At 38.3% G+C, this 12,845-nt stretch overlaps 1 long non-coding RNA gene across 1 annotated transcript; it reads left to right on the top strand.

The window, feature by feature from the left end:
• Positions 1-11,337: 11,337 nt before the first annotated feature.
• On the top strand, positions 11,338-12,380 carry LOC128796346 (uncharacterized). Its single transcript, XR_008433780.1, has 2 exons — positions 11,338-11,568; positions 12,162-12,380. It is a non-coding gene; the product is annotated as an uncharacterized LOC128796346 (long non-coding RNA).
• Positions 12,381-12,845: the final 465 nt, after the last annotated feature.

The following is a 12,845-nucleotide window of genomic DNA, read 5'->3' as shown; positions in this document are numbered from 1 at the left end:
TATATATCACAGTGATATTCTTTCCAGAGCTATGTTGAGTAAACAGCTTTACATAACAGGTCTTCCATCTATTCATCTGTTCACTAAAACACAGGAAGCAATCAAGCAGTAAGAATAAATACTAAGTAGGATTACATCTCCCTTGTCTTGCACCCCCAAACCAAAGGCAATAGGACACTTAAAGTATATACCTGTGGAAAACAGCAAAATATCACAAGTTCAAGGAGGCACAGGTAGGAGGGAATGTAATTCCTGAAATCATTGTAGGAAACTCACATATTACATTTACAGCCATATAGATTGTGAAATTATATGTTTAGATTTTGATTTTGAAGCTGATGGCTGTTCACTCATTATTTATATTAAGTATATAATGAGAATTTTTTAAAAAACAAATGTTTTGAAATATTTTACCAGGTTTTGCTATCCTTCAACTTTCTACCAACTGTCAAGGTTACAGTGCCACAACACCTGGGAAATGTCTGGGTCAGAGCACTGCAAGACTGTTGGTCCCTCTGTATTTCACAGGAGGCAAGAGCAGTGGCAGGTCAAGGGTACTTTTCCTCATGGATGACAAACTGCCCTAGAACTAGCACATAATTCAAGTTTAGTGAGCAGAGTTTACAAAAGAATCCATGACGGTGATGAGCTTGCTGATATTGATCACCATAATGAACTGGGTTTTCTAAATCACATTCACTAAATCAGAGTTCTATACTAGTTACTGAACTGCCAGCTCTGCTGAGGAGCAAATAATGCAATCATTTCCACTCAATGTTTTTAAGACTGTCAACTGAAAAGAAAATTAATCTGAATTGTTAAATACCCCTGAATCTTACCTGTGACATACTTTGTTCTGAGACCGGGTTTTTGAAGAACAGATTTAAAAGCTCTTTTGTATATTTATCTGAATATTTCAATGACATCTTTGTTTGTAATTCAAAATAGAATTTCTTTCCATTAAAATTAGGAAAAAAAAAAAAAGAAAGGTGCCAGTCCTCTAATGAATCTGAAAGTAGAAAGAGCATAGCTCCATAATTTATATATGAGCACACAGGCATTTCTAGAACAGATACTTGAAGCAAATTTGTCTCAGTTCAGTTTTTAACATTAATAAGTAGAATTCAAATTTTTAATAAAATAAGCTGTTTAGATTAGTAGAATCCCCTTCTACTTTCAGAAATTTGTGAGATTGTGAATCCATTCCAGTCCTCCTCAAACACTTTTTATGCATGAGCAAGTTTATGGAACCTGAAGTCTTCACTCAGCATGAGATTAAGCTCTCACAGAATACATTCATACTTAGTCCTTCATTGGTTTAAAACCTGATTTTAAAAATTGATCATGTAAACTGTGCAGTTACTATTAGAAAACTCCACAACACTTACCACAACACAAGGCCTCTAGCAAGGACTTAATGCTTACATCATCACTGTGTCAAATACAACATAAAGAGTGAATGTTCAGTCTTTTGAAATGTGTCAAGGCAGCTTCCAAGTGCTCAGTAAAATGCAGCCATGGGACAGTGACAGCTCAAAAATTCATCCATCCTTTCTCTTAGTAGTCATGCTCTGCTAATGAACTTTGAATAGCAAAGAACAATTTTATTATTACATTATTTAAGAGGCAAATATCCAAAATTTATTTCAGTTGCTGAGTCACAGCCTTTGTGGTGTTTTCAAATCATAAGCAAAAACTAGTTCTTAAGTCACTTAATTTTAAAACACAGTCTTCTGCACCCTGGCCATTTGTTTGGATGGTAAGAGGTTCCATTTCAGGAAATCCCTGAAGACTGACATCCAGGTGGAAGCTAATGTTCAAATCCAGGGCTTCTCTGAATCAGAGCTGCAGTAATTAGTGAAAACTAATTACTAATTTCCCAAGTGAGAAGAGACCACAGAAATAGCTTCAGCCATCAGATTCTTGAAATATGTTACAGATACTCCAGTCCCACCATAAGAACACCCAGCCAGCAGGAAGGCTGCTGAAATGTGCACCTAGTCCATGAAGAGATAAATGGAGAATTAACTGAAGAAAAACCATGCTGTATTTAGTTCTTCCCTGGAGGAAAGCAGTAAGAGCAGGAGCAGAGCTCTTATTTATGATGGAAGCAGAACCATTGTAAAAGAAAAGCAGAAAAGTGGCAACAAAAAAAGAGTCCTGCACTAAGAGCACTAGAACATGATTTTCTTTTCTGCCTTGTGGTTGATTCCATCACATATGCATTGAACTCTCACATAATCCCACAGCTAAGCCTTTCAGAAGGTTGCACAATTGATGTAAGTGGTGAAGACGGCTGGTTAAGCCAGTGGGATTGGAGCACACAAACAAAAATGTAAAGACATAAATGCAAAGACATAAAAGGATAGAATTTTGCTTTTTAAAACTTGCATTTTCCATTATTACTCTCAAATAGTGGGGATCCTTAGGAAAAAAAGACAGCCTTCTTATACTGCTAACTACAGGGACATCTTTATCACCCTCCTTTCTAATTATTACTTCTCTGTTCGCTCATCCATTTAATGGCATATACATGAGCTTATAAGGTCTGACTGTCTGTCACATACACATTAGTATGCATAGGCATTAGTACCAAATACTAAGAAAAGGATTCTTTGTTTCTGTGGGCTTCATTCTGTATTTGAAAAAAATTCTCTCTACATGATGTACTAAGTGTTTAAATTTGGCATGACTGGGGCTTTAGAATACATTCATCCCAATTTAAAACAATAAATAAAAATCAGGAACCACAACTGCTCAGATATTTTCCTGAATTGAGGTAAAACTATTTTAATTCTCCAAGGAATTAAATACTGTGGTCTGCCAAACTGGCATCTGGGGTGAGGACTGAGGGGCTGATCTAACTTTGCCAACAGAAATATTAACAAGGATTTGGGCAATGGAAAAAAATCCCCAGGCAGATACACGAGCTCAGTGATCATTTCCTCTTGAACTTGCTCACAGTGACAATTTAAGCAGCTGAGTCTCACTGACTCCAAAGTTAATGAAAGTCTTCTGTAACTACTCTCATGCAAAATTCAGTTTCAGTAACATTTGCAGCTGCCAGGGTTGTTACTCACAGCAGAAAAAGTGCTAAGGAGTATGTGTAAAAGAGCAGCTATTCCATGATAAATCTTATAATTTGTATTATTCTGGTCACTTTTCCATCTCTCTGCATCTTTTCCTATCCTTCTGTTTAGTTTTGTATCTTGTGAGGCTGAGTCCTCCCATAAATGCATGTTCATACTGCACTTTGTATCAGGGAAACCACTCTTTTTTTTTCATGTGATCATTCTGCTCGTAGTGCAAATTGGTCTAAAATATAAAAAGTCAACCTCTGTAGAAAAGCTGGATATCAAGTGTTTGTATTGACCAAAAGCTTCTTCAGTATATGTGGAAAGGGAGAATATGCAAGCAAATTACTGACTCAAGTATAACTCTGTGTACAGAGACTGGGAAAATAGGCTTCATTAACTAATTATACTTCTCCTTAAACTATTGATTAAGGTCTAACAGAACTCTCCTAAGGCTTGTGTATGTTCCTGTTTCAAAAGCACTGTGATATCCCTTTTCCAGCTGAACACACTTCATCAAATAATAAAAGCCCCAACAGAGTAAAACAGCTAGAGGTGTGTTCTTTAAGAAAAAGCTGATGTAGAATATGCTAAACAATATTCAGATCATGCTAAATATGCATGTCATCCATTTACAAACAGGGCATATACCCTCATATTTCACTCAGATCTGGTGTACAGTGAGGTGTGGAAGTAAACACACAAATATTAGTACTCTGGAGGTCCCACATTAATATAGAAATGGCAAAAGTAGGGGTTGAAAAGGCCATTTATCTTCTTTTGATTTTTTAGTCAACCCTTCCTTTTCATAACAATAGTTACTGATCTTTTCCCTGCCCTGCTTTTCTGCTTATCATCAATTTCTCCTGTAAAATTATTTTGAACCAAATTTAGTAGTCACCCTTTCAGACATTCTTTCAAGCTACTGTTTCTCTCCATTGTCTTTTCATCTAAGCAGACTTGACCACATTTTTGCTTCTGTGCAAAAACTCTACAGTGGCATCACAAAGCATTCTATGCAGAAGAAGCAAAGAAAAATCCAGTGCTGTAAATTTAGCTATCACTGTCAAATATTCCAACCCCTTTCTAAGCCATGTTTTCCTTAGCCTTCACCCCTTATTCACCTTGTACCCAGCAAGCATTTCCCCTCAGCTGACCCTTGGCAGAGGCATTTCCAGTTGCCAATGCCACTGATATTCAGTAGCCACTACTGAAGCAAGGAAGGATGAATAGCAGGGTAAACAGACTTGTCATGAAGATTGGTTATTAATGTACAGAAAGGAAAACATTGAAGTAATCTACAACAAATACCTGCTTTCTTCAGAAAAGGAAGTTAGTGCAGGACAATTTGTATGTATAAGTTGTCTTTGAGAATTAAGCTTGTGTGTAAAATCATAAAATTTTACACAATACTTTTATACAATCCATCAGGTGCAAATACTCCTCTGGATATTTCAAAAGGGCCTTAAATTTTTAGTCATTATAACACTTGGGATTTTTCATAGCTGTTAAAATGATCTTCCATATGGTATTTCACAATTAATTTAGCTGCATAATATGATTCATTAAGACATTCCTGTGCATAGGACTATTAAAATGTGTAGTCAACTTTTTACAGTGAATTGTTTAACCCATTTATGTAAAGTGTCTCAGCATTATTACCCTACTGATCTAAAAACAACTTCTTTAGCCTGAAAATACTTCTGACTTATTTTCTTCAGAATTAACAAGCTGTGCACATTTTGGTTAGTGCTTGGGGCTTAACTACATGAAAATTCACAGGGAGGATATTATACAGTCATTAAACAGCATTAAATTCCTCTAGGAATATTCTTATTCTGAATTTACGTTGCTTTGTTCCGGCTAACTTATCTCATTTCCGGAATAAACTGAAATAATAGAAATTAAGACAATTGAAAATAATACAAAATTAAGGCCACTTTACTGCTGTAAGTACAGAGAGATGCACATTTACGTGATTCAGGTTACTGACAGAAATGTTAATTTCAATACATTTCTTTGAGTATCTGCCTGAAGACAAGCCCAGAGAGCTACCCAGGCTATTTACTCATAATTGTATTAATCAGAAGTTCTATTAATTATTTAATTAATTAAATTCTAATTAGTTAATAAATTAATTAATTAGCTTTGACAAAATACTTGCTTTTCTAAGAAATTCCTCTATAAGTAAACCAGAAAAATGAACATACAGGAAAATATTTTTACTACATGCTTCATAAGCAAAGCCTGCTCCTAGACTTCTGCAAGTAACTGTTTAGTTAGGAAAGACTGTGAGAAGCAACAATTTTGTGGCATTTTAGATAAACTGGGTATATTCAGAACAATGGGACTGCATAGAATTTTACTACAGGGCTGAAAAAACAAAGACTACTGTAATTAAAGTGCTGCTATTTGTAATTTTAGTTTTTTAAGTGACAGATAGGTCAATGAGAGCTGGCAGAAGGCCAACTAAACATGCAGCTTTGAAAAACATGGAAAAAGAGCTTGGGGAACTTTTGGCTGCTCAGCCTCCCCTCAGTCACTAGGAAGACACTAGAGCACAACCCATTCAATCAATTTATGAGTCAACAAAGGACAAAAAAGCAATTTCAAAGAATGAACAGAAAGCCCTTTACCAAGGGCACTTTGTGCTGGCCAAGGTGATTGAACAGCCACAGAACAGCTAGGGCTGGAGGGCACCCCTGGAGACCACCAAGTCCAACACCCTTCTATGAAGCAAGTCGCCTTGGACCACATGGAGACAGGTTTCCAGGGATAGCCACAGCCTCTCTGAAACCCTCTTCCAGTGCTTGAGCATCCATAAAGTAAAAGTCTTCATTCATGTTTAAGTGGAATTACCAATATTTCAAATGGTGCCTTTTTCCTCTTATCTTGTCACTGGGTAGCACTAAGAGCTTAGCTTTGGCTCTCTGCTCCCCTCCATCAGTAACAAAAAGATAATATAATAAAAAAAAAATTTAAAAATACATATATGAGGGTTGGGAAATTATGCATAATCTTGTTTACTATTTACAAATATTGTAACACTAATTTAAACATAATGATTCATAGCAGAAGGTCACTTAGATCATATAAAACAGACTCAGTGTTTTTTGCTAAAAGGAAAGGTTTAGATTTTGGTGTAAAATTAGAGCCCTCCTAACAGAAATTAGGGGGGAAAAAAAAAAAGGTTATTTTTGTAAAAACTAAAACATCCCTTTATTTTTAATATGCCATGTGCTACCACTAGAAATCTCAATGTTTCCAACTGTTTCAAGGTGTTAATATCTACCTCACTTTTTTCTATAAAAGCTTAGGAATTTGAAGGCAGCATGTGTACCCAAAAATAAAAATTCAAATTTCTTTCCATCTTCCATAGAGGATTGAAAATTTTTACGAGGCTCTTTAGAGTATACAAGAAAAGCAGATTTAAATGAGGCTCACACCATCCTTGTGGGCAGAACTAAAATGGATCCTGGGACTGCCCATTACTCATTAGCTGGGATAGGCATTATCTCAGAAGCAAACAAGGAACAAGAGATTCAAACCTGAATGTTCAGAGTGAACATTTTCAGCACTAGGAGCAAAGCATTGGAAACAAAGAGTATGTTTTAGGTAAGTCTTGTCTCTCACACATTCTATTTTATTGGTTTCCTGTACTTTGGTTTCATTTATATCTATTCCTTCATTTATCTGTAGTTAAGGAGGGTTGATAGAGTTTTTTTATCTAGACCTGAGCAGATAGTATCTATCCTGATCCTTCAGCTTTTTCTTAAATAAATAACTTACTAACTCAGTGTTCCTTCTATTTATTTGGCTCTAGTTATACTTTAAAAAAAACAGGGGTGATGTGAGGGGGTGGAAGAATAACAAGGGAAAAGCTTTGTTTATTAACTGCAATTAACTACAGTACAACTCAAAATGGCAGTTTATTGACAGATGGACAAATGTAATTGCAGGTCCCAAGGGCTGCAATTCAAGTTAGATTTAACATTATAGCAGATGACAAGGAATTAATCTTATCAGCACACATGCCTGTGCTGTGTTTGCTGCTACGTATGTCTCTTTTCATCTGGCTGGCTCTTAAGTATATGAAGCTGCAAGAACATTTGCAGTACAGATGGGTGACAGAACAAAACAAAGTAGGATACAAAGGAGCAAAATGAACTTTTATCTTCCACATGGAGAGATCATTCTAGGAGCCAGGACAGAGACAAAAAAATAATCTGTGGGTGAAGCAGGTGAAAAGGTGTCCTTCGCAAGTACCCACTTCCATGCAGAAAGCTGGAAACACACTGTGTTTGGCAGTACTCTTTGGTGGCTCCTGGAAGACAGGCACAAGCCTGTTCAGTGATGAAACAGAAGGTAATATCTGGGGACATGTGCAGGGGAGGAGACATTAGGGATATGCCAGTTGTTCAGAAGAAATGGGGGGAAAAGGAGCGCAGTGGGGAGAAGGCACTAAGCTCCTGAGTCTTCCTGAGGAGAAGGTCCAATAGAGACCTATTTCCTTCTTTGTGGGCTTAGGAATCACTTCTGTGCCACTTCTTTGTGGGCTTAGACACAAAGAAAGGTGTCTCAAACACTTCTGGTTTATTATTTTAAATTGAAACCTTTGACACTGATAGATTGGGTATGCAGGTGAGGAAAGGCAGGGATAAGGAGGTCAGACACGTACATGGTGTAGACAGCTGATGAAAGACCTCACATGAGTCAACGAAGTCATTAAAATATTGGGAAGAGAAGATGGAAAAATGGTTCACAAGTAACAACCTAAGGTGTGCAAAAAGCTGTAGCAATACTATGATATATAAATATATCACATTAATGGAGTGAAAAAAATATATAAAACAGTGCAAGTGCATATTAAATACCCTGCAATTGCCCCACATGTTGAGAAACTGCCGTTCTGTTAAGACCAGGTAATAACATTAAACTAATTCAAAAGCTTTCAAAAGGTTTTCTTGCATGTATACACACATTTGTGCATCATCAAATCACTCCATGTAAACATAATTTTGAAATTTCAGCCTAGCTGGTGGCTTTATCTCTGAGGAGGGTTTCTTGTGGGGTTTGGTTGGGGGCTTATTTTTTTGTGGCATCTGCCACTGCTTCTGCAATATTTTTTTAAACTGGACTCGTAATTTGCGACAAATTCATCTTGAATTCCCAGGCTAAAATATGTAAAGGAGCTGTAATTGTAGATAGCGTTGAGTGAGTAGCTCTCTCTGAAACACAGCCCGGCTAAGGTATACCAAGCAAGGATCTGTGGAAGTTATTCCCTTTCCAAAGCTCTTATCCAAGGTGGTTTATGTTTCAAAGTAATGTCTTGTGGCTGGTCTGCAAACAAGGAGAGAAAAACAGAGACGACCTAGATATCAATGTTGGCTAGACATGGATGTTTTTCTTGTCTACAACATGGCCATAGCTGAATATCAATCCAACACTAGTTGCATGTATTATTTTTTGAGTGGCTCTCCCTGCTCTAAGCCACGGATTTCTCATCGATCCCTCAGGCTTGCTTCCTATTTCTTTCAGACTACATTTTACGTGATATTGTTCTAGAGGAATAAGTTCCAGCCCTTAAACAGTTGCAATGCCTTTATCTGGCTGTAGCATGAAATACTGAGGAGGAAGTGAGATTTGATGAAGTCTTTTGACTGGAGAAGGTTTGTAAATACTTCATGGAGGCAGTATACACAACTAGGCCTTACAGCATTACATGCATTCCTTTAAATGCCCTGAGAAATTTGAAAGGGCTGAACTGAATTTAGATGTCAAAAAGCCTTGAAATATAGACCTTAAAGCTTCTTTAGTACAAATAGCACTGTATCCTGCTCATACTCACTTGAAATACAAGAAGCAGTGTTTTTTTAAAATGAGGTAGTCTGGGAATCACGTGTAATATTGACTAAATCCCTCCACCTTACCAAATGTGAGTTGTTTGGTTTTTTCCCAAACCTTCTTCTCTTGAAATTCTCCCATACATTTCTCTTTAAGGAAAAGAAAAAATAACATTCAGAGCAAGTCACTTCAGCATTGTTCTGTTCACCTCTGAAACATTTTTTCTTTTGAACAGAACATAGTGCTCCTCTTCTCAAAAACCTAGTCAGGCTATTTCATATGTCTGAAACTGCTCTAATACCTTGCTGTGTAAGGCATTTCTATTCCCATTAGACTTACACTGAGTCAAGACTGTCACCTGTGCCATACAGGTGCAGAAGAAACTCAGCTGTGGCTAAAAGTCATCCTCAGTAAGACCCAAAGTAATTCTGCAGCATCCTCTACAGATTGATTCTACCTTGCTTTTCACAGAATTCTGCATGAAAAATACATTTCTTTCTAAACTTTGTAGTATGTTACAATATTTAGATGCAAATCTTATTTTAAAACCTCTGAGGCCCTTATGCAATCTGTACAGCTCTGCTCTCTCGTGCTCATTTCTGTTATTTAAAGGTCCTGCAAGACTCTATGACTCTGTTGGGTTTGTGTGGCCAGGTTTTGGGGACAGGGGGACTACAGGGGTGGCTTCTGTGAGAAGCTGCCAGAAGGTTCCCCTGTGTCCAGCAGAGCCAGTGCTAGCCAGCTCCAGGACACACAATACACTGTCCAAGGACGAGCCTATCAGAAACAGTGGAAGAGCCTCAAGGGTAATGTCTTTAAGAAGGGGTAAAAAAACCCAGTGCAACAGTACCATTCCCTGTTCCCCTGTGCCTCTGAGAGGAGGATGTAAAAAAAATCAAGACTGAAGTTTAGTCCAGGAAGAAGGGAGGAATGGGGAATGTTGCTTTTAATATTTGTTTTTTATTTCCTATTACTCCACTCTGATTTGATTGGTAGCAAATTAAGCTAATTTCCTCAAGTCAAGTCTGTTTTGTCCATGACAGTAATCAGGGAGTGATCTCTCCTGGTCTTATCTCGACCCACGTGCCTTTCATTATATCTTCTCTTCCCTGTCCAGCTGAGGAAGGGAGTCATGGAGCTGCCTTGGTGGCCACCGGGCATGCAGCCAGGGTCAATCAACCCCCAAGGCTAATGATACGAAACTCGTTATCATTGCTGAAGTGTGGAAGCTTGGCATGCTGTGGTGAAGTGCCTGTCGCCTCCACTGTTTCTGGGAACAAGCCCACAGGTCTTTCCAGATAGTTTCATTGTTATTTTATGGTTTTAAATTACTCTTCAGCTCCTGATGCAAGCTATACATCAGTAAAGGTATAGGAATAAAAATGCATTCAAATATTGAAAATTATATCACTTTTCTTAATTTTTCACTCCAAAATAGATTCGACATGACCGTATGTAGTGTGAAATATTGTAGGGATGGGAAGCAAGACATCCATACGTCGACAAAAGTACTCAGGCTTCACTTGGAGCTAGCAACCATTTAGCACAGACTCAAACCAGCAGACGTCCTTGTTTGGTTTTTGTTAATTTCCTATTGATGTCCAGGAGAAGTGGAGCCAAACCTAGGGATAGTCTACTCATGATTTATAACACAAAGACTGTTCAGTGAGCAAAAAAAAATTGACAAAAAGAAGCACTAACTGAGACATTGTTTTGTGCAGTGGCTGAGCTCTGAACATGTTTTCATAGCTGCCTGGAGCTGTGCTAGTTTGAGGAACAGAGAGTCATAGGCTGTCTCTCAATTCTTGAACAAGGGGGGAAGGTTTGACCAAGAGAAATGGTGCCAACGCATTGTTTAATTTTTGTTCCTTCCTCAACAGAGACCCAGCTTTCAGTCAGAACTCAGCAAGGGGTTCCCATGTTGTTATAATAAAACAAATTTTACCAAGTTCCAGTGCTGATGCGACAAAGCCAATATAGGTGAGAGCTTCCCTGATTCCTGAAAGAAAAGCCAAGAGCTTGTATGTACATATACTTAAGAGGAATGGGGAAAAAAATAAAAACCCAGTCCTAGCCAGGTGACAGAGCCTGTGGCCTCGCTTATCAGCAGAGAAGAAATTCAGTTTTTTACATCTCTGTGAAAAACATTATTTTATGCTGTGAATGCTGCTTAAAGAAAAGGATCCTTGACAAAGTAAAGATTTTTCCCTTCATGGCAGTCCTTCCTTGTAGAAAAACTGAAAATGTGCAGTGAGACAAGACTGAGGGTGCGGTGGTTACTTGCTACGACCTCAAGCAGTCGAAAAGCCCCGACTAGCGCTGCCTTTGTGACACCGTAGCTGCCACATGAACGGGTGCTCCAGGGTTATGGTGTTCACCTCCCTGCTAGTGCTGAGCGCTCCGGTGTGGGTAAGCAGCTTCATGCTGAGAGGAAGCAAAGGGACGAGAGAGGCACACTTTGCTTGCAAGCCTGAGAATGTTTATTCCTTAACCGCCCTCAGCGCAAAGCAAAACAAATGGTGACGGGACAAAGGAATGCATTAGATTAAGTAGGGGGGGGGCAGACAGGGGTGGAAACCTGCCTCGCCCTATGGGGACACACGACAGGGGAGTGACATGGATCATAACAACCTATGGCAACATAACAGAGGTGGGTACAGTGTTCTGGGACAAATAGAAATGCAAAGGTGGGGTGATTGATACAGAACGTTCATGAAGAATCAGGGAGAGGCTACAAGACTGACACCCCAACAAGGAGTGAGCACCCCTGACTGACAGAACCTTGTAAGGAGAAAACTGTGAGGTGAGAAGATTGACATGCCTCAGTGACAAGAGCTCCTGTCATAAACAACATGGAGCAAACCACTGTGAGGCAAAATAGGGGTACAGAGAACCAACCTAACTAACATTAATAAAATCCCTGACTAAACCAATCCAACCCGCAATGTGAGGGGAACAAAAGCTGCTAGAGGAGAAAGAGGAAAGCTGGAGTCAAGAAACAGAAATTAAGATAGAAAGACACATTAAATATATCTAATATGGAGAGAAAGAAAGACAATTAAATATACCATTGGAATGACAGAACAAACCTTAGACCAAACAGAAAATTGTGGGCCAAATTTATTTCAAACAAATACGTTCAAACTAAGGAAGAGAGATAGAGATGATGAAAAGAGAGAAAACTATAGATTTTTTTTTTTTTTAAAGAAAAGTTTACTGTAAATTCTGAATATTTCTTTTCAGCATATTTGCAGTCATCACCTGTCCAGGTGTCTTGATATCAGGGGTGTCCACAGAGAAGGTACTGTGACCCTCCTCTAGAGCTGACTGAAGATTAATGCTTCAGCTGTACTGGTGCAGGACTGAAAATAATGTGACTCCGTGCTGGGCCTCCACCCCCAGGAAAAGAGTATGCAAGTGAAGATTAGCAGTGGAAAAAAAAGGATGCATTTTAATCTCTGACATGCTTTCCTGACCCCTCTAATGAATTAGCTTTCAGAATAAGCAGTGGGACCAAACCTGCCCCCACAGCTATTGCCGCAACAATAAATAAATATCTTCCCTTGCCCTGACCCCAAAGTGCTTCTGTCTCACACAAAGGTTTGTCAAAAGTGGAGTTTTCTTTAGAACAATTCCTTACAGCTATTACCAGTTAATGCATTATTATTAAAGCTTTTCATTTGCAGCAATATTTCCCTCGGTTTTCTCTCTATTTAATTTAAAAAAAAAAAAAAAAAAAAAAAAAAGGAAATAAAGTACATTCAGCCATGACTCTGGCAGCAAATCAAAACAATTCGGAATCTTTATTACTAAAATTTAATGTGATTGCCCATTGGTAGGATCTTGTTAACACTTTGGTACTTGTGCTCCATATATTTTACCAAACTCTATGCAACAGAATATGTTAGCAAAAAATCTCATGCCTTT

This window comes from Vidua chalybeata, chromosome 1 (assembly GCF_026979565.1).
Source record: "Vidua chalybeata isolate OUT-0048 chromosome 1, bVidCha1 merged haplotype, whole genome shotgun sequence".
Classification (NCBI taxonomy): domain Eukaryota; kingdom Metazoa; phylum Chordata; class Aves; order Passeriformes; family Viduidae; genus Vidua; species Vidua chalybeata.
This window is presented reverse-complemented; position numbering and strand designations above follow the sequence as displayed.